The following is a 22123-nucleotide window of genomic DNA, read 5'->3' as shown; positions in this document are numbered from 1 at the left end:
ATATTCATATATGCTAATCCGTATTTCCCCATAAGCCAAGGAAATAAGAAGTGTATTGAAAAAAGATCCATGCAGAGTTATCTGTACTATTATACTGAAATTTCTAAGTTCTTAACATCTTCCAATCAGCCAAAACATTTCTCAGGATCTATTTTAGTAACACACTTTGAAAGTCAGTATTCCTAAATCATTTATAAATACTTTTAATCAAACAATGCAATACTGTAAAACAAATTATGAAATTATTGCAAATTAACAAACATGCCCCCTCAGAAATCAAGTTTTCTCCCACAAACCTACCCAATTCACCCAAGCCAAAATATGTTCATTCATATTTTGTAAGGTGAGAAAGGGACTAAAGCCTTTCCATCTTGTTCACATCACACACTTGCAAAGCTCTCATTTGCTAATCTGTTATAACATATGAACCAGAAAAAGACAGCCTCATTCATACTCCACCCAACCAACCTCTTCTGTCAATGCTCCAAAGTAAAACAGGACAAGAAAGATTTTTATTTTCCCCCACCCCCAGAGCGGTCTTTCATTATGTGGCTTCTTCATTGGCTTACAAGAATTTAGTGATTAAACAGCCAATTTCAAAACTGGGGGGAGAGTGGGAAGGGGAGAGATGAGCAAGCCTTTACTAATGAAAAAGGATTACACTTTTTAAAAAAGTAGGATATTTAAACTAACATCAAAGAAATACAGAAATCTAAGTCTCAGTATAAGAGCGGCTTGTTTTGGTTTAGTTCAGCCTGTTTCCAACTTCAGTTACTGAAGTATTCATGCAGCCTTTCCAGAAAGTATATTCTAATTATGTCACATATACAGGTTCTCAATTACAAAAGCAAGGAGATAATGAGGTTGACAAAGAAAAAACATGGCAAAAAAACTACGCAGTAAAAGAAAAAAGTGCTCTTAAAATTACTTCTTCAAAGAAGTGACTGGTAAAATCTCAGAGAGGGTAAATGCACTGCTACTACTTCTCTATTCATTAATATACGACAAATATTTTTTCATTATTTATATAAGTAAGTCACACCTTTCAACATGAGAAAATTGGTCATCAATTAATACTGAAACAGCAAAAACTGCATTTTCCCATTTGTGAACTTTATTTCTATGAGTTGCAGATATCATTTTGTTGATTAAACAAAAATCCATGTGCATCCTATAAATATGTCTCTGAATTCTAAACTGATATGCTAAAATAAAAGAGAAGCACGTCTTAGGCCAAGGACACAGCACCAAGTTACTGACTGAACTGCCAAGTTGACTATGTTACGGGCACATGGAGAAGGCCCAAAAACTGCTCCGTGAAGGTTAGATTAGTCTTCACAGGATCATCCCAAGACAATCAACACAGAATCCTTCCATCCCTGCCTGTATCCAACCCACAAATGTTCTGCTTATCTTCTATGTACTTTATTCTCCAGGCACTTCAGTCCAAATGATGACCATCTTCTTAAGGATCTAAAACCCACTACTGTAAAAGAGAGGGCTAATTATAGCCCTCAATTTCTCTGAGGCTCTAATACAAAGCTTTCTACTACAGAGTTCAGTCAGCGCTATTGTCCCAGCTGTTCCTAAGGCAAAGGTGAACTGTGGCCCACATGCTACAGATACATGAACAACTACAATTGACTATGCAGATAAACCAAATTAATAAACTGAAGACTACATTACTCAGTCATGCTTAATTTTTTAATAGAATTTACACAATTGTATGCTGAGCACTTTATTTTCGTAACTTGTTGAACTGCAACAATTTGCAATGACAGCAAGGAAATGGATTTTAAAATGTGGGTAAGTTACATTTTAAGTGTCACAAAGAGTTTTACCTGTGTTGAAAAAACATAAAAACCCCAATGAAATTGGATATCATGACTATATCATTTAATTACTTAAAACTAAACATTTAAAAGTATCCTGAAGTAAGTGTTCTACCTATTTCAGGTCACCCTGTTATGAGAAACATACAGGTATAGCTGTTTGCCTAACATAATTCACTGATGAATGAAAATGAGTATGTACAAAGTAAGATGTAAACCACAGCACTGGTATAAATATATATTTGTAGGGCAGTACCTTTGAGGGAAAACTAAAGCTGATCTTTGCAGTCTTCCCTGAGAGGCAGGTGATAACATCCACCTTTTAGAGAGGTAGCTCAATCTTTCTAGTGTGAAACATTAACATTATTTCACAAGTCACAGGCTCATTTTGGAGAAGACTGTCAGTTCTCTGCAGCTTTGCTATTGTAGGAATAGAATCAATTTCCTTTTTTCCCAAACTGGAAATTACTTTAGCACAAAGGAGCCAGAGGCTACACATCTTTATAGGAATATTCTGGCAATAGAGAAGCATTAAAAATGAAGCATGATATCCTTCTAGTTTCATTCACACGCCATTTGAACAGAAACCAGAAGCAGCTGAAATGGATTAGGCCTCAACTGCCTTAAACTGTCACCGAGACTGACATACACACTCAAGTAGCAATAAGGAGTAGCTAGTTCTCAGTCTTTCCTTTTTACATTGGATGCTGAGGCACCTATACAAGTAGGGCCACTCTCCTTTGCTAGCTATTCATCCAGGCTGTCAAACTACTGAGTTTCTGTCCTGTTTTCCAGTAGTGTAATCGCTAACTTACCACCAACGTCCGCGATGAAACATACAACTGAGAGAAGAGCAGCTAAGTAGCAGCAACAAGGAAAAGATCTGTTCCTGTGGCAACAGGCTGTTTACCTCTGCAAAAAAAATGACTTAAACTCTTCACATTAAACTCACAGGACATGATCCAGGGACACATTTCAATTCATAATCCTTTTTTCTCTTTAACAGTTGCCATGGGAGACCATAAATTAGAGCTTTCAGAACCACAAGTGGCCTTCCCAGGCCACATGTTTGACATTATTGTCTGCATGCTTTGGCACACATGATAATATTTATGTCCAAGACACAAATTTATACTGACAGCAGTATTCTATACAGTACTAAACTGCTATCTCACATAATCCAATATTCATTTACACTTGTGTTTTCCAGGTTTGTATTACAAGGAACTTGAGCTCCCCCCACTGCTAATTATTCCTACTGTTTACTCACAGCAAACATCTTCTTCCAGGTCATCTAAGACACTGGCTGACAAGTAGGTATTTCTTATTTCTAAAAGATTTTAAGGCAAATTTTCAAACATGACTCTGTGCTTTTCAGTGGACAGGTATCTGAGTTATTAACCAATCATATATATGTCTTTTACACGGGTGATTATAAAAAAAATTTTTCAAGTCATCTGAAGCTAATTAACATCTACATTAACATGCCACTGATGAGTATGTTAGTAAGCTACATGAGTGTTGAATTTATTAAACTATGTTCAGAGTTCAGAAAGTTACTGCAAAGAAATCACAAGTGGGAGCCTACCACCACATCTTAGCAAATAGCACTCCAGGCCACAACACACCCTCACCCCATCCCCCCAAAATACAAACATCTTTAACTTACAAAGATTCATAAAATGCTTAACAATTATTATGACAAAACCCAAATTAACCACAGAACAATACTATGTAACTACGAAAGAATCATTAAAGCTACTGTTGGTCTTAGTGGGGTAAATCTAATCTACAAAATGATTACATTATCTAAAGAAAAACAAAAATGCTTCTTAAATAGTGTGCACCAAGACCATTTCCTACTATAATAATTGAGTTCAGTGCATGAATATTTTAGTGTATTTGAATACCCTGATGGTTAGGGACTCAGCTATTTAAAGTCCAACTGAAATTCTAACTTATTTCAGGAAGCAAATATGTTGATATCTATCCATTTCAAGTAATTATACCTGTGTAAACTCACTGAAGGCAATCCATTTGCAGAAGTATAAGTTTAAAGCCTTATTTGACACACAACCCCATTAATGAACCTGTATGTAACTTGATTTACAGAATACTTATTCAATATAATCATGCACACGAAACTAAACTGAATTCCTTCTATCAAGGTGAATGTCATTTTACTAATAAAACCCCTAAGTTCTGTACAGCAAATATAATGTCTTTGGTAACTGATGCTATTTCTATAAGGTCACTTTTAAAACTAAAGTATATCTACCTTCTAATTTTTATTTGATTTTCATTACAAAATAGCATAAGCATGTAAGCTTCATCATAAAACTTATGAGGTTTTTCTGTTCTTGTTTAAAATAGTTATCTGCTTACATCTATAACAAGCTTTATGGTATCTGCTAAGAGGATTTCAAAATTAGTGTATTTTACAATGAGATATTTCACCCATTTTCACTGTCCTTCCCAAAACTCTTGTTCAAATTTACACCTGTATCAGTAATTAGGTGCAGGTAAGAGACCTTCAGCAGTTTTGCTTCAGACGAATACTGTTCTCTCCCAAAATTCACATAGGGTTACATGGAGTGTCAGCCACATTTGGGCAAGTCAATTAGCCCAGATTCTCAAGCTACTGTACATTAGGTGACTTTCAATAATTGTGCATATACACTCAGCCCATGAAAAATGCAAACTAATTCAAGCTTCATTAGCCAGCAAAGAAAGATGGTTAAATTAAATCAAGTTATGTGCAGTCACCACAGGCTACATATACACCATTGAACATTCACTGTAGCTGGGCATGCAATAACTTCAAATTATCAGGACTTAAAAAGTATGTTGAATCCTCAGAAGTCCATCTACAGGGCTTTTTGTAAGACTTCATTGGCTAGCTGTTTATCAAGATGTGATTAAGAATTTGCTTAATCTCATGACATCATATGCCTTCTTTGAGCCTAGAAAAAGGATTTTTCAGGAATAAACACAAACATTTACAGAAAAAGAGAGAATTCCTATTCTGAAGACTACTAATTCAATATAATCATTTAACATGGGACTAAATTAAATAAGTAGCTTTCATTATTCTTCCTCCAGGTTGCAGGCTAAGATTACAGTGTGATGTGAAAACTGAGAATGTTTACCTTCCAGTATTATGATGGCTTGTTCATGTAATGATATATAGAGAATTACAGACAAAACAGTTTTTAAACCATATCATCTTTTTATTGCAATTCCTCAAATATTTTCATGATATTTTCCATGGTAAAAATAAATGATATATTTCTGTAAATAACATGACTAAGCTTTACATCATGCTAGATAGAACCAGAGGGAATTACTCCAGTGAGTAAATATGCAGAGCCATAACTCTAAATAATCTTTTATAATAGTGACCCTAGAGTGCACAGTGTGTTCCTACAACTCTCTAAGCCATTAGTCACCTAAATTATCACCAGGAAAGTTCACCTACAGCTTTGCTTCAGTGTATGCCAGAACTGCCACTATTTTTGCAGAATGCAGCAGCTCAACACCTGTTTCACACCTAAGCCTGCGTAAGAACTTCAGAGTAGGAAAGTCCAGTCATACACATGCTTTGAACATGCCTAACACACAAAACTGATTACTTTGCACTGCATACTAGCCACTGCCTCCAAACCCTCAGTCAAAATCTCAGCAGGACAGAGGAAGGGCACTTGCTCAGGATATCAGACACTCGGATTCTAAAATCCTCCTCACTAGCAGGAGGTTCAAACATGCATTTGTCATTATCCATTACACTGGCTCTAAGATTTTATGGGGTAGCGATCATTCCCTTCTCCTCTTGTCGAAGGAGTACTATATCACACTGCAAAGAAAATTAATTAGAACAGGGAAAAAGCCTGAAAAAGAGAATATGATTCTCAAATAAATTGATTTAAACTCTCTTTCAGGGGGAAAGAATCTCTCCAATGTTTTCTATTGACTAATCAATATGGATCCCTTACTCAGCACCACAGGAGTTGTGAGCTCTATTTTGCATGCTCACACATCTCAAACTTTTGATTGACATTCAAGGGCTGACCTGTTCAACAGCAGTATTAAAACAATGAAGTCCCTTTTCCACCTCACTCCAATTCCTTTTTATGATGTAGAAATCAAGATTAAAAATTTTACTTACTGCACTGGGACAGCTGGTTTACAAGGCAACGCGTAAAAATATATTATACTGAATGCATTTCCATATGTTAAAATTCATATAATTAAAAATGTTGAAGATCTGACTTAAAAAAAAAAGTCTAAACCAGAACACTCAACACAGAAAAGTTGACATCAACAAATAGTCAAACATTACTTTTTCTGTGTATCAGCTGAAAGCCTTCTAGACTTCTACCAGGAAATCCCACACCCTCAGGCTGAAAGATCACATTTGCAAAGTCAATCAAAAGTTAATAAATGCCCCTTGCACTCAAGAATTCTGACACAGTCCTTGGATTATATAATTGTGTAACATTCCCCTCCCACCCCCGGGCCCAATCCTCATTCAGTTTACAGCAGGGATCTGCTCTGGAAATGAATCAGAGGCTATTCATAAGGCTGTAAGGCCTGTTGTATACATGACTCTCCAACTTGAAGCAAAAATGAAAGAGAAATATGAAGGGAAAGAGGCTGCAGATCAGATAGCAGGAAACAGAAAAATGCCACTCTTGGGAATCTCATTCTGTTTCTATTGCTCATGGTAAACATTTCTGTGTTCCTTTTTTCCTGCATGCTCCAAAGCCTAATTTGAAAAAGCACTGATTAGTCATATTTGTAACCAAAATTAACAAAATCTGTTCTAATATTATCACACACGTTATGATGCAAAAAAATTCAAGTTAATTTAAAAGTCACGTCCGAACAGTTGCTCCAGTTAGACTTCCAAAGTTATGAAGACCAACTTTTGCATCTCAGTTCCCAGCTTGCATGATTACATACTCTCCTCAAAAAAATTAAAAAAATAAGCATTTGTGAAGCATTCCAATATTACAATACATGTTACAGAAAAGTCCGTGAGGAAATTAAGAACTCCACCTCTGGAGCAGGGCTTAATGATGTGAAGTGATTAAGGCAAAAGACTACACACTGAACACCAAAGAAAAATCAAAATACTTAATCATAAAAGACAGGACTGGAAGCAATCTCAAGAGTCTATCCCTTTCCCCAAGGCAGACTCAACAATACCTAAGGCCAATCCTAGGAGACATTAATATAACCTGTTGTGAGTTGGTTTTTTTTTGTTGTTTTTTTTGTTTGTTTGTTTGGGTTTTTGTTGTTGTTGTTTTTAAAAAAACAACAACAAAAAAACAACAAAAACCCCAACGTCCATTAAGGAGACTACATTCATTCCACACAGTCTGTGAAATAGGCATCCTGTTGTAAGAAAAAAAAGTGATGACAGACTCAAGGACTACCACAATGCATTCACAAAGATGTCAAATGCAGACTACACAGGTAATCTGAACTACAGAATTCCCTATCGTTTGCTCATACAAGAAGTACTCCACATTTCTGAGCTTTTTTTTTTTTTTTTTACTATGTGATTTCCTTAGTTATTAAAAAAAAAAAAAAAAAGACAATTCAAACAGTGAATTCCTGTGTGTGAAATAACACTTCTTTGCCCAGCCAATCCTAGTTTTGTACTTCTGGCTTCTCAGGCAATTTGTTCTTCTTCCCTTCTCTGGCCTCTCTCAGTACGTAATTCCCACCCATTCCCATCCCTGAACTGCCTCCCTTGACTGTACACCCAATTCCAAATTACCCTTCTGTCTCGGCTTCTTGCTAAGGCTGTCTCACAGCTCTTCCTGTATCTTTACCATGGACACTTGTGTCTGTCCCACCAGCTCCTCTATCCAGTCCTCACAGTTCAGTCATTACTTCCTTAGGAACTCCAAGCTCCTACTCTCCTCCCAATTACTGCCTTTCAAACTCCCATTCTCTTCCCTTCTGTGTAAGTCTGGTTCCAGTCCACCACTCTTCTCCTCTATGTGTTCACCCTTCCAGCCACCTGCAACCTCAGTTCTTGTCTTTTCCACATTCAAATGAATCAGCACTGTGGATAAGCAGGGAGTGGACAGCAGAAAACTGAGTCTATACCACATCTCATAGCTTAGAATTGTACTTATTAGGAAAGTCCTGTTGTGTACACAAAATTTTTCAACATTAATGCCTACCACCAAAGAAGTCAGCTAATTTTTCAGACACTAATAACTTGACTAATTTTTGGACAAGTTTTTGAATGGCAACAAAATGCCCATCCTTAATGCAAAAAGTCACCTCACTCTCAAATTTTAAATTCCTTTCCCAAAGAATGGTGTTGTTCTAGTTACTTGAAGAAAAGGTGAGAAATAATTTTTAAACATTTTTTTCTCTAGCATGACCCTTAGGAGCCAGTGAACTATTTTGGCTTTAAGCTTTATTAAAAGAATCAGTCAATAAACAGCAGTCACCCAGCATGGAAGATTTCAGCCCAAATGACTGAAGTTTAGCAAAGTCAGAAGTAAAATCAGTGCCTTTAAATAGTGTCAGGACACTGAGGAGTCACTACCAGTCCTACCTATACAAAACAAGCAGTGAGCAGCATGCATTCTTCAAGCTGACTAGTAACTCTGTTAAGCAATGTTTCAATTCCTTGTAACTGCCAAATCCTAATAGGATACACTGAAGTTTTTCTATGTTACAGGTTATGCCTCAACATGAGCTTTTAAGGAAACTGCCAGGAATAACCAATCATCACTGAGCACACTAGTAGAAGAAAATCCATTTCCCATTATTTAAAAAAGAAAAAAGAAAAAAAAGAAAGCCTAGCATCCACATAGTAAAAAGCAATCATATCTCCTTAGTTTGAACTAGACATTTAACAATCAAATCATCAAGCCGATTTTTAATTTTCCCTTCAGAAAAAAAAAAAAAAATATTGAAGTGGAACCGATTGTTGATCCACACAAAGCACTCCCCATGAGTTCTCACCACAGTCTTATCATTATTACAAAGAGCAGGTTCCAGATTATTTTTTCAACAGGCACTAAGGTGGCTGCTGTACATAGCATCTGATGAGGGCTCTCTGAATTTTTCCCCCCATCCTTAATAGCCAGCAAGCATATCTGAAGAAAAAGAGAAAGTAACATATCTGAATGGAATATAGCATGCAAGAAAGGGTGATAGTCTCTATTAAAACCTAAGACTTGAAAACAAAATTTCAGAGACAAAGTATTTGTAACCTCATCCTTTCCAAGTACTTGGTCAACACAGAGGAGAGATTGTTAGCTCAAACATGAGAGATAGGGGTTGCACTATCACAGACACGTGTTTATGTTCAAGGAGTTTGATAAATTACATTATTTTTAAAAAAAAAAAAAGAAGAGAAAAAAGGTTAGTACTATAAAACCAAGCATTAAAGTATCAAGAAATGTCAGAATTATGGTTGCTTACACCTTCAATTTAGTCCCTTGTGCACTATGATAGTCATTCATTAAATAATCATATACTGGGTTTTGTTATTCACAGGATCTCTGCCTCATATATGGTACATGACAGATATGTCACAAAACAGATCAGAGTTACAGAGTAAAAGGAGGTGCCTTTTATGGGACATTACACTATTTTACTCAGGAATTTGAATAAAACATAGTTAATAAATCCAATTGATTAAAAACAGTTTCCCACCCAAGAGATCTTTTGCTGGAAACTGCCATTTATAAAAATCAACTCTTCCTAAAAAAAAACAAAAAAACCCAAACAACTAAAAAAATAAAACAAACAAACCCAACAAACTTATTTTCACAGAAAACTTCCATCACAAGTAAAGATAGAAAGAAAAAAGAAAAGACTAAGCACTACTTACTCTACCTGTTCTATAATATACTCACAGCCTCTGGGCCATGCCTAGAGCATATGACATAAAAAGCCATATGGGGAGAAAAAAGCTCAAGAATTTCTCTGCCTGATACAGATCAGGCATTTGAACCTGGGCTTCCTACATCCCAAAAGCAATGTTCTGGCTAGGAATGCTCTTACTACACCTCAGAACGGTCTTGCTTTCCTAACAGAGCCATATAGCAGCTGGACAACAGACTGAGATCGCAATGAAATGGTCTGACCACTAGGCTGAAGAGTTTCTGTTCAACCAGATTACATCAACTGCAACAATTACCAGTTTAAGAGGCAGAGTTTTACCCCTAACAGCCAATAACCAATGCTTAGGATACTCTGCAGGGTTGCTACTTCCTGCTGGAAGTTAACAGAGTAACATTTTGAATCTCTGTCACCAAAATTGCAGGCAAGCCATTTAATTACTTGTGGGATTTGGGTTATGATCTAGTTGTTGGCTCTGTTCTTCCTGATAAACTTTAAGAGATTTTTATTTCTTCACAATATGGAGGGTGATTATTTTTAATTTTTCAGGACAAGAAATGTATTCTTTTCCAGCTGTTGGCATGATCAGACAGTTGAAACTTAACAGATGTTGAAGGCCATCAGCAAAAAGCCGTTCCATATTAGGGATCCAGCATGAGAAACAAGCCTGACATGCTGAAATGCAGTGCACTCACAACCACAAATAAAGTCAAAGAAAACAATGTTATGAACTTACTAAGTGCTGTAAAGTAACTCTAAAATTCTGAAGAATAAAGCATGTCAAATTACACAAGATTTATAAGCACTTCTAAAACTATTTTGACTCAGTTTCAGTCTTCCACCTGTAAAATGGAAATAATATTTTACAGATGTGCAAAAAAAAAAAAGTTCTCTAATGTTTGTGAAATGCAGATATTTATTTTGAGATAATTCCTGGAAATTAACAGACGAAAACACTTCAGCATTCATGAAAGGTTTGGATGTATCCAGCAGGTAATAAGGCAGTAGGCTGCACACTGAATGACAAAGAAAAACAAATACATAAACTAGGTTATAACAGTATACCAGTCAGCTGGCATTTCCCATGCACTATATAAGGCACTGAATTGGGGCTGCAAGGGAAAGGGGGAATACAATAACGTAGTTAAAGGCCCAGCATATGGCAAAGGGGGCTGGATTATGTTCTTCTGTAATCTGCTGTTTCCTTATCTGAGTCCCTTACTCAGCCTTACAGCCTACCCCTTACAGCCTAGCATTTTTTGACACTGTTCCTCTAAAATGCATTGCATATACACACTGCTACAAAAACCAAAGTGCTTCAAATCAAACCACAGAAATAATCTGAAAAATTAAAATATCTATCCATATAAAGAATTTTGAGATCTCTGATGGGAAAACCACTTAAAACTAATTGATACCAATACAAAAGGCCATAAAAATGAACTTTTCTAGATTTTTTTCTGACTTTAACATGAAAAATGGTCTTCAATGTTTATGGGTTTTTTAAAAGTTATTTGTGTAAACCAAGTAGTCACCTTCAAGTACAGTGTCAACAAACACGTTCAATTTGACTGGAACTCCTTTTAGGATTTTGGCCCCACTGTATGTAGAAACTTTCTCCCCTCCCTTTTGCTAGTGAGATTTTCCATAGTGAACAGTAAGGACAGGAAGTGAGACACAAATTACAGGTCCTGCACAACCTCCCCAAACACAATTTCCTCACACCTGGGGTGCAGCAGATGTCAATATAAAGCACTTCTCTCACATGTACTTTCGGGGTCAGGATCAGCTACTAAGAAGTATGCTTGTAACACTAAGAAAATAAAAACACAAATATAGATGAATTATATTAAAGCTTTCTGGAATACAAGCCTTTAACAACTGTAATTTCAAAGGGACTTCCTTTTTTGATTATTCAAAGGGATTACTATTGTACCGGGTTATTAGCAATAAAACAGAGGTATCACCAATTTCAAGCATTTCCTTGTAGGTATCTCTCTGCAACTGAGTGTTCGTCACTGTTGCTGAATCAAAATCAGAAGCTAACATAACCTGTACTACTTCTAATAAAGGCATATGAAAAGATTGAAAATAAGCAGTATCATATTGAAACGGCCATTTTTTTCAAATGTTAAATATTTCTAGAGATGTATTTTGTGACACTAAATAGTTACCCTAACACTGGATGACCCACCTCATACCTACCAGACACCAAATTCTAAAGCTATCACTACTCAGATTTTTCCAATTAAGTATGCCTGCAATTGTTGTCAAAGTGTCCACACATTCATGAATATTATACACTCCTCTAGAATAACTTATAGAAAGCATAAATTTCTGAATTTGAAAACTTGATTTCTTTCCTAGGTCTAGTTATTCAGAATAGAAGTACTTTTTTTCTTTCCAGTTACAGCAATTATCCACTAACTTCATATTTCTTGTGCAATATTTACGAAATGTTAATATAAATTCAATATAATGACTTTAACACTTTGTAATATAATATACACATAGAAGTATCACACTTGCCACTGAACACACAGGAATTTGCAATAGGAAATTTGTTATACCAATCCCTGGCTGAAATCAATTCACACTTTCAGTATTTTTCATCTAGTATCCTTCAAAATGTAGTTTAATTATATTGTAGAGGAATAGATATATGAAATATTTAGGATTAAGGCTACATTACCTTAATCATCATACAAACACAACAAAAAAGCCCCCTGTGGTTCCATCCCAAGGAAATGACTATCTATTGCCTTGATTCTGCAAGAAGAGTCATATGAACATTAATGTACTTGGAGTCTCAAACATACAATAAGGTTGCACAGAGCACCTGGACTCTTACGTAGAACAGGGATCTGCAATGCATTTTAGTGATAGAATTTTGCTTCTCTTATCCTGTTCTGTTTCTCCTAAATCAAAATTTAAACATTTCAAATGTAAAAAGTAAATTATTTTACTGGTACACCTGTTTCTATGTCTTTATTTTTAAAAAGCATAGAAACGGCTTTAAAAGACAGCAAAAGGCTTCAGGGAAAGATTTTTTGTTGGAATAACTTCAGGTAGAACATGTAAGAAGTTGAGAGGACAATAAAGAAATAAAACCTGCACACAGGAAACAAATTCAAAATGTACAAGGTAGTCAAAAGTACACAATAAAAGATAACAAGAAGAAAGTATTTTTCTCTTTCAGTTGAAATAATTGTTACAGCTAACATCTTGAGAATAATTAATTTTGTGTTTCTACAACACAAATAAAATAACTACATCCTCCTTAAGCAGCTAGCTCTTGTGATAAACAGTGGACCAGTACAAACTCCTAACATTAGGGAAAAAGTAGTATGAAAGTGACAGTCCTGCTTCACACACACACTTAAAATGTGCGAAAAAATACAACCTAAACCAAAAATAAGTCACCTTATAAACATTTCCACATTAAATATTTTTGTATGCTAAATATATTTTTCTGAGATAAAGAAATTTACAACTATGTAAACTGTAATAAAGCAACTAATTCAGGATTAATCACATATGGCTCAGAAGAACAAAACCAAAAAACTCATTATACATCACAAACAGACAGCATCTTAAATTGCCCTCAATAAATACGCTTATTTTTCGTATCAGAAAAGTGCATGCTTTCTGATGGGGGGGGGGGGGGGGGAAGCCATAAACACAACCCTGGCAAGATAAACTTGACAGGAACTACATAACTACAGTAGCTTATTTCCTGCTCATATCTGGTATAATTAAAGCAAACCTGCTTAAATGAAAAATAAGTCAGAGAAGTTCACTACTGTTAGCTTAACAAACCCATTTTTGTTAAAACAAGAGCTGTTTGAAATAGACGACGAAGGAAACGCTAGAGCTAATGTCGCTTCCTGATGATGAAAACTACCCAAGAACTACAACTACTTCTGCACAGTCCTTTCTTTCCTGTAAAGCAGAGTTACATTCGGCCTCTACGCAGGCTACGGACCAAAAGAAAACAGCAATTCTGCTGCTACACACAGAGACAGGGACAGTTAGAGACAACTAGTGGCTCCCTCTGCAATTCACAAAGTTTAAAAATAAAAAGCTGCTTTTTCGAAGTGTAAATGGTTCCTCTCCACGCACGTAGGCCTGAGGCCCTGTTGCAAACAGTGTCTAACAGGACCAGGCAGCACAAAGACAGGAATGGGAGATTAGTGGGAGGGAGGGAGGCCGGGATTGGGGCTCAGCAGGATCTTCAGGCTTTTTAAAATTCAAACTGCTCCCTGACCAATACAAATCACGGACACGCTACTGACTACTACACGGATTTACAGCATTAAAAACACGCCTTCTACGTGACAGCTATATTAACTTCACCCTTTTAAACATGTATCGGGGCACTTGAAGACACGATAGCACAGTTTTATTATGAGACTCTAAACACAATACACCAGAAAGTTACCCTATTAGATACATTAACCACTTATTATTACAACAGATCTGCCTGAACAACTAAAAAACCTGCTGAAAAATAGACAAATTATGTAATGTTGATACTCGTTTGCCATTTACAAATTTCCTTTCTCTATGAAAGACGAAACTTTGTACCTTAAAATTTCCCTCAGTTATGTAATTTCTGTAGGAATATTTTTATTAATTCACAGGGTGTGTTTTAAATCCACCTCAATTTTTAGTAACACTCTCAACTCTACCACACCTGAGTCCAAGATTTACTTTACTGTAAATTAGCTACCATTTATTTATAAAGACCTTACACTTAATCAACAGTCATTTACAAAACACATTTGACCTGTTAAAATGACACCTAATTACATATTCAAACATCATGGACACAAACAGCCAATAACAACCTCAGGATCTCAGAGCGATATGGCCGGACAAGAAAAGATGATACTTTTTAAGCATTCCTCACTTTTCACTTAATTAAATTTATGTTTGATTCTCAAGTACTTTGGGTAAGATCTCATCTTCATCTTGGTCCCTTAAATGTCACAAACACAGCGCTTTACACACGATCCCTCTCCCATTTTCTGTTTGTTAGAAGCATAAAATAGTATTTCTTCTGAATTTAGTACATATTCCTGTAACGTATACAGCACATAGACACTGCAATTGTGTGGAGTACCTGACACAATATGTTTGCCCATCTGTATTTCCTGGGTCTGCAGGTGTCCGTGTTGTGTCAATCATCCCACAAGCCCTAATTTTATGCTATAAATACAGTAAGTGATTAACACACTGATCAATCGGTGTATTATTTGGAGATTAAGCCTCTGCACATTATAAATCCATGTGTACTCGAACTTTTGAATGTTCAGAACCCAGTTGGTTAGATGGAGAAGGTAACAGCGAAGAGAGGTGATATTTTTGTTGCTGGGTATTTACATTGTCTCTCTTCCCCTATTCCTCCACTTACTCCTTCCCCGCTTCAGAAGGCTGTCTGAGGTGGGACCTTCCTTCCTTGCCCTAGTGAAGTTGTAAATATGGCAAAGGATCAGTGCACATTTGCGGCTAATTGTATTGTTTCCTCCTCCTCCTGCTCCTCTCCGGGTTGAGGCCTGTCACTGAGAAGCCGCTTCGCCTTTCTAATCCCCGAGCTGGAGTAAAGGCGCTGGCCGGCGGGCCTGCGCTCTCCACCGGGCCTGGGCCTCCCGGCAGCCCGGGAGGAACCAATATCCTCCGCGAAACCCGAGCGAGCAGGAAGGGGGGCTGCGAAATAAACACCTCCGGTTGCCACTTACTCCCCTCTACCCCGGATAACAGCTAATCCCCTCTGCTCCCGGCAGCGCTGGGCCGCCTGGGCTGGGAGGCCCGGGCCGCTGCTGGAGAGGGCAGGGAGGGGAAGGGGAGACAAGGAGGGGGGATTACCTGAGCAAATCGGCGTCTGAATCCAACGAGAATCCGAGAGAGAGGGAAAGAAATCCGCCCCCCTCCCTCCTCAGAGGAGCCGCCGCCGCCGCCGCTGGGCCGCCGCCGCCGCCGCGGAGCAGGAGGAGGAGGGGAGATAATATAACAACAATAATCCGGGCCGGGAGGGGGGCTGGCTCCTCTTCCGTCTCCTCCTCGGTGCAGCGAACATGTAGAGCCGGGGGGTGAGCGGCCGAGACAAATCCCTTCCCCCTGAGCCTGCTTCACAACATCAACACGGGCCGGGCCAGGCCGGGCGGCGCCGAACCGGTTCCGAGACACACTCCGAGCCGCGGGGGAGCAGGGGGGTGCCCGGGGGGGCAGCGCTGCCAAGGGCCCGCCGCCGCCGCCGCTCCCTCCGTGTGTGCGAGTGCAGGAGGGCGGGGGAGGGGGCAGCCTGGGCACGGTGAGTCGGTACCGAGCGGGGGGGTAGGGGGAGGAGGAGGAGGAGGAGGGGGAAGGATCCTGTGTGTGTCTCTCTCGCTCCCTCTCAGAACAAAATGCCGACCGGAAGTGCAGCTGCAGGAATGACTCCCTCCACCGGCGCCAAACACCAACAGCCTCCCCCTTCCCTCCGCTGCCTCCTCCTCGCCCGCTCGCTCCCTGCCTCCACCAGCGCCGCTTCCGCCGCCGCCGCTGCGCTGCTCGGCGCCGCGCCGCTCCCCGCCCAGCGCCGCCGCAGCTGGAGCGGCTGCCTCCGCCTCGCCGCGCCGCGCCGCGCCTCGCCTCGCCTGGCGGCGGCGGGCACAGCTGAGCCTCCGCTGCCTGGCTGCCTCTCCCCTTCCCCACCCCTTCGGCTGCCGCCCGAGTTTCTCTTTCCTTTTTTTCCCCTTCTGGGGTGCGGAGCGAGACCGGAGTTTACGCTTAGGCCTGCGCTGAGAGGAAGGCAGCCAGCGATTTGCGAAGAAGGGACGGTTGAAAAAAAACCCACCCGTTTCGGGTTTTATTTTTGCCTTCCCTGCGGATGGTGGGGAGGACCGCAAAATGCCGCCTCGCAGGAGGCAGACCTAAAAAGGCGCCTTAACGTGAACCCGCGAAGGCGGCAGCCCCCCGCCGCGGCGGGTGGGATGTGTCAGGCCTGGGACGGCGGCCGGAGTTACTGTTGCCGCTCATGTCCGTCTGCGGGGTGCGCGGCGGCCGTGTCGCAGGAACTGAAACACCCGGTGCGGAAAGCGTTGCCGGGGCGAGGGACTTCCAGGTGGACGTACCGAACTGGAGTGGCTTTTAAAAACAACCTTTTCGGACGAGGACGGGGGAAAATGCTGATATTCAGGTGAAGGGTCCTTCGCTGGAGGCTGACGCTCCCCACCGCCACCAGATTTACTGGAAATATTTTAATTGTGGGTTGTGAAGGAGTGTTTGGAGAAAGAGAATGTCCTAGTCTGAAAGATTTTCTGGTGTTCCTCTGTACAGGTAAAACTGTGAATAATCACAGCACAGGATAACAGTGAAGAAGGATTTATATCTGATGAATTATGTCTTTTTGTACTCACTTATGTCGTTTTGCTCCTCAGTACTTGGACAAAAACCCCTTGATTTCTAGAGGAAGCCTTGTTTGCCCGTCGACTTCAGGATTCGGCCATACAGTTGGACACAGCTGTAAATACCCTGTGACATACAAACACACCCCTTCAGCTCTGGATGGATATTATTTGCACAAAGGGATAATCTCTTACGCCAATGCGCTTGAATCTTTCCAAGTCTTAGGATTTCCTGAATAACGCTCTGTCTTTAATACAGGTTTATAATGCCTCTCTCAAGCCTAAACAACTATTAAATTCGTAATGGTGGATGAATCAAAGTTCATTTTACAACTGTATGTATTTTTGTTTGAAAGTACAGAAATGAAGATGGCACTGGAGAAGACGGTAATTCAGCACTGGAAATACTAATATCTAATGGGTACATGCGCATATAAGTTTAATGGAGACAGAGTAAACGGGGCTCTGAAAAAAATGTATTACATACCTTTGTTCCAAGTTAATAGAAAAGGTCCCAGTCCTGTAATTGTTTATGCATTTACAACTTCAAGTTATCCTTTTGAAATAAAGGGAAATAATTGGTATAGTAAATGAAGTGTGTTCGGAAGTCTTTGCGTTTAATGTAATACAGTGCAACTCTGTAACTCAAGGGGGAAAATATTTACCTTCTCTTGGTAATAAACTAAAATTTAATGGACTACCTATTTGGAGTTCACATACCCGTATGTATGTGGACATACACACCTATGAATTCACAGGAAAATGTGATTGTAAAATGACAAAGCTGGCCCAGGAACACTACTTCAATCTACTTCTGATTGTTACCAATTCATGTTGATGGGGTCTTTCTGTGGTTTTAGTAATCTATTTATATAATGATTTTTTTTTTCTTAATTGGTGACTTAGTGTGTGAACAAAATGCAAATACTGGCATTTTCCTTTTCAAATGTCAGATATGGTTTAGCCGGTACAAACATCATGGTAAGATACAACACCTATTTGGCTGCTATTTCAGTCAGCATTTTCCAGTGAGAATGTCACTGGACCATTTTATGCTTTTAAAACCCCAATCAACTAAAAGAATTTGTAGAAATGTCTGTTTTGCCTGAGTGCTATGATGTTACTACCTGCACAAGAAAACAACTAATTAGCTGTCATTAGCTGTTTTAGGAGGTGGTGTTGTAACACACATGAGCAAATCAGGATTTTTTTTTTTTTCCTGAAGGGAAATTAAATTTTTTAAATTCCATTAGATATTACTGTAATTCACTTTTTAAAAGGAAAGATCAAATTCTTCCATTGCATTCAGATAAGTGGTTCCTTGTATTCCTGTTGTCTTCAAAGGTCCACTTACTGCAATTTATTGCAGAATGGAAGCTCACTATGTTCCTAAAAAATACTTTAGTATGCATGGGGTTCATCTCATTATGCCTGAAATGGCCAGAAAAAGGGATAAATCAAGTATTTCAGACTATTACCTGAAAACATATCAAGATACTTGAAACCTTATTTCTGTTCCAGGCCTTAGTCATGGGGTGGAGGTGGTCCTAATCTGTATGGGAGGAGCTATGCAGTCATGCAACCATGACTGTGGCACACTAAGGAGCGTATATACGGCGCTGCACAAAGCTAGTGGCAGTGTGGAGGAGGGCAAAGCTCTCTGAACTCCCCTGATAAATCCACACCTAGTAGTCCTGGAAATGAACTGCAAGTTTCAGGGTAAAGCTTCAGAACCTAATCCTACTCCCTTTGATGTCAAGGGAGAATGTGTCTCTTGCCATAAACAAATGACTGGGCGCCCATAAATCTAAGCTACTTGCACAGTCGGTTATTCTGAGACTCGTTTCTTGTTCTTCAAAGAGTATTTTAATACAAGTTTAAAAGGCAGGAATTAAAGATCTTTATGCAGACAGCACTGTTTTTAAAATGTATTTCTCAAGCAATTTTCACAAAATATGTGGTAAGTTGTAGGTACCTCTCTTGCTGCTGTTTACAACCGCATACCGAGATAAGCTTTCTAGATGCAAAGACAGTATGCATGTGTACACTGTTGAAAATAGTCAAGAGACCTCTTTACCCTCTTCATTCTGATGTTAACTTCCCTGACAGCTACATGTTGTTATTCAGCTTCATAAATTATGGACAGCATGTAATATTACAGTGAAAATACACCTGGCACCAATGTTTTCTTAGAGGTTGCTTGTTGTCATTCGATTTTTTTTCTAGACTGAATGAAAAATCTATTGTGCTTTTCCATTTTTGTCTCTTTAAGGGCTGGTATAACATACAGGTACCTGTCATTTTAAGTTGTTAATGGGATGCACAAAAATTGTTGCATTTTACCTTCTAGTAATTTATAGGAAGTATGTATTTCTGGGCAGATTTTTTAAATAAATGTGATGTGTCAGTAAAATAAAAAAATAACATTATTATTGTATATTTTTTATATTTTTTCAATAACTGAAAAGAACTTCCCGATAAAATTTTGGGAGCTCATTATCTGAATGTAATATAGTAATGCAATCATTAGCTATCATCCTAAATTTAAGTATTCAAATTATTTAGAATCTGGTGTTAAGGCTGGACTACAACAGTGAGTAGGAAGAATGTAATAATGAATGCTGTATGACAAGGAATATAAAGTTATGTTCTTTGCATTGATTTTAGTTCACAGGAGCAAATAATAGCACCACGTAATTAATTCACTGGGGAATATTCATTGTGAGAAGTAAGCAACCTAAATATCAGATGAGGCCTTTAGTGGTACAGGTAAAATAAAAAACCAAGGAAGCCTGCAGATTGAGGAGTAAAGTATTCAGATAGTTACTTGCTTTAAGCCTAGAACTTGATGGTGACTACTGATTTTTTTTTTTTCTGGTAAGCCAGATGGAGGTAGTATTTTTTCCCTTCTTAAAATTATTTAGAGCATATATATATATATATATATAAAAATATAATAATTTGATTTTCCTACTAATTTACCAACAAGAATTTAATATGAAATGAAAGAATACTTCTTAATTTTTTCTAAGTGACAAACATGCAGTATCTCTACCATGTTAAGAATGTGCTTCTGTTTGTATGAAGACACGATAAGAATTTTATGGCAGATATATCTTTTAAAATGTATACTTGTGAAAAACAGTTCTCTATGGAGGAAAAATGATGGAAGACAAAGCTCTAGTACTTTAATTTGAATGTTACAGTCAGTTCTTATTATGCAAGGCATTAGGGATTCTGAACAAAGTTAAGAGACAGATAATGTAAAACATGTAACAGACTATAAAACATATATAATAATAAAATACATTATGTAACAGAAAAAGAGGTCAGTGATAGATTACTCTGCTGGATAAGTGCACTGTCCCAGTATTGTTACATTAGGGCTGTAAGAACAGACCTAATAACAGTTGTTTTTGTAGAGAAGATAACTGATCAGTTACACATTGTCATTGAAAGAAATCTGAAATCTGGCTGACAATGCACTTTAGGCTCTTTTCTGTGGATTCGCCATTAATGAACTTCAGAAAGGAAGCACGTACACTTCCTCCTATAACTTCCTTAATTTTCCACAAATTCTTTTTCTTCGTATTTCTTCTTTTTTTTTGTTGTTTTGTTTTGTTTTGTTTTTAATTTGAGCCTTATATAACTCTATCCTATCAAATGTCTTGTTTTGGATAGGCACTGGGAAAACAACTTACTGTCATGTTCTATAACAGAGATATAGAACTGCATGTCAGTCACATAAATCCTGTGGAATTTCATATAAGAGCTGTGAGGGCCATTATGGATTGTTTTGTGAGATAAAGACAGAAACATTCAGGCAATTTTTTATTCCCCCACTTTTTAAAGTGTAAAGGTAAATAAATGCAGCTTCATGGGCCAGCAAGTCAACGTGGACATTCATCTTCTGGCAAAGGACAGAAGTTAAAAATTGGCCTTAAGGACTGCTGTATACAGCACAAGCTGAAACCCATACTTTTATGGATTAAAGCACATCATATCATGCTTAAAATGCCTCACCACTCTGTTCTTAATGAACTTGCCAGTAAAAAAGAAGATTTAAGACAAAGATATGATTGTCAAAATCACGTATGTTAAAAAAGCTTCTTGGGCTTTGGCTTTTAAAAACTGCTTCTTTGAATGAAAGCAGAACTTTTCCATTCTTCAGGTACTGAAGTATTAACCATCTCAGCCAAAAGATTCAATGGCTACATATAAACTAACAGGTTAAACATGCCTGGGACTGTTCTCTGGCATTGAGGCTGGTAGCCACATAATGCTTCATGCCTATATTATTACACTCTTTTATTCTTTAAAACAGGATAGTCACATGCATCTCCGGCCCATTGGGAATGGTTCCTGAGTCACACTAACTCCCAAACTGTGCGCAGGAATTGTTTGTGAAAGTGCTAGCCGGCATGCTTTTAGCCTGTGCCAAGGTCTGTTCGAACACTTCAATACACAACTTTTAGAAAAATTACTTCCAATGTCCGTGAATGTTTTGTGGTGGTTTCATTTACATTGCATTTCATGGACACACCTAAAGCAGTCTCCTTGGCGTGGTTAGCCAAAAGGAAGGTAAGAGGGAACTGTGGTCCCCCACCTAGAGATAAATCACATTCATATTTCCAATTAATTCTTTACTGAAGCAATTCATAATCTAATTTTTGATCCAAAAACCTGACAAAATAAAGTGGATTGAAATTTGGCTATCAAGTTAGCTATTTGTTCATGTGAAGACATTTTGGAAGTCCTATATGGGGGCTAAAACAGCCTTCTAGCCTGCAGCAGATGTCCCTTTTTCTTTTAGACATCCTGTGGCCCTTATGAAAGGATATTACAGTGAGAACAGGAACACATATTGTGCAATAAAATGAAATAAACATAAGTAACTTTTGCACTCCTTTAAATTATGGCTGTTAACATCAATTTGCAATGAAAATAAGTTCTAAGGTCTAATTTATTGATTTTAAGATGAGAATGGAAAAGGAGTAAGGATAAATAAAACGTCACTGGGTATTT

General features: G+C 38.3%; 1 protein-coding gene across 5 annotated transcripts in view; it reads right to left on the bottom strand.

Moving 5' to 3' along the window:
• The window catches only part of NIPBL (NIPBL cohesin loading factor), a 158846-nt gene extending 142613 nt beyond the window's left edge, over positions 1-16233 (bottom strand). For 3 of the 5 annotated variants that reach the window (XM_082337167.1, XM_082337165.1, XM_082337166.1), the window contains exon 1: positions 15579-16233. The gene's annotated coding sequence lies outside the window, so the exon portion shown is untranslated. The remainder of the gene's footprint in view (positions 1-15578) is intronic. The other 2 variants (XM_082337169.1, XM_082337170.1) reach the window with 1 other exon arrangement.
• Between the last annotated feature and the right edge of the window lie 5890 nt (positions 16234-22123).

Source organism: Platalea leucorodia (assembly GCF_965183815.1).
Source record: "Platalea leucorodia genome assembly, chromosome: Z".
NCBI lineage: Eukaryota > Metazoa > Chordata > Aves > Pelecaniformes > Threskiornithidae > Platalea > Platalea leucorodia.
The sequence above is the reverse complement of the archived record's forward strand: the minus strand, read 5'-3'. Positions and strand labels throughout refer to the sequence as shown.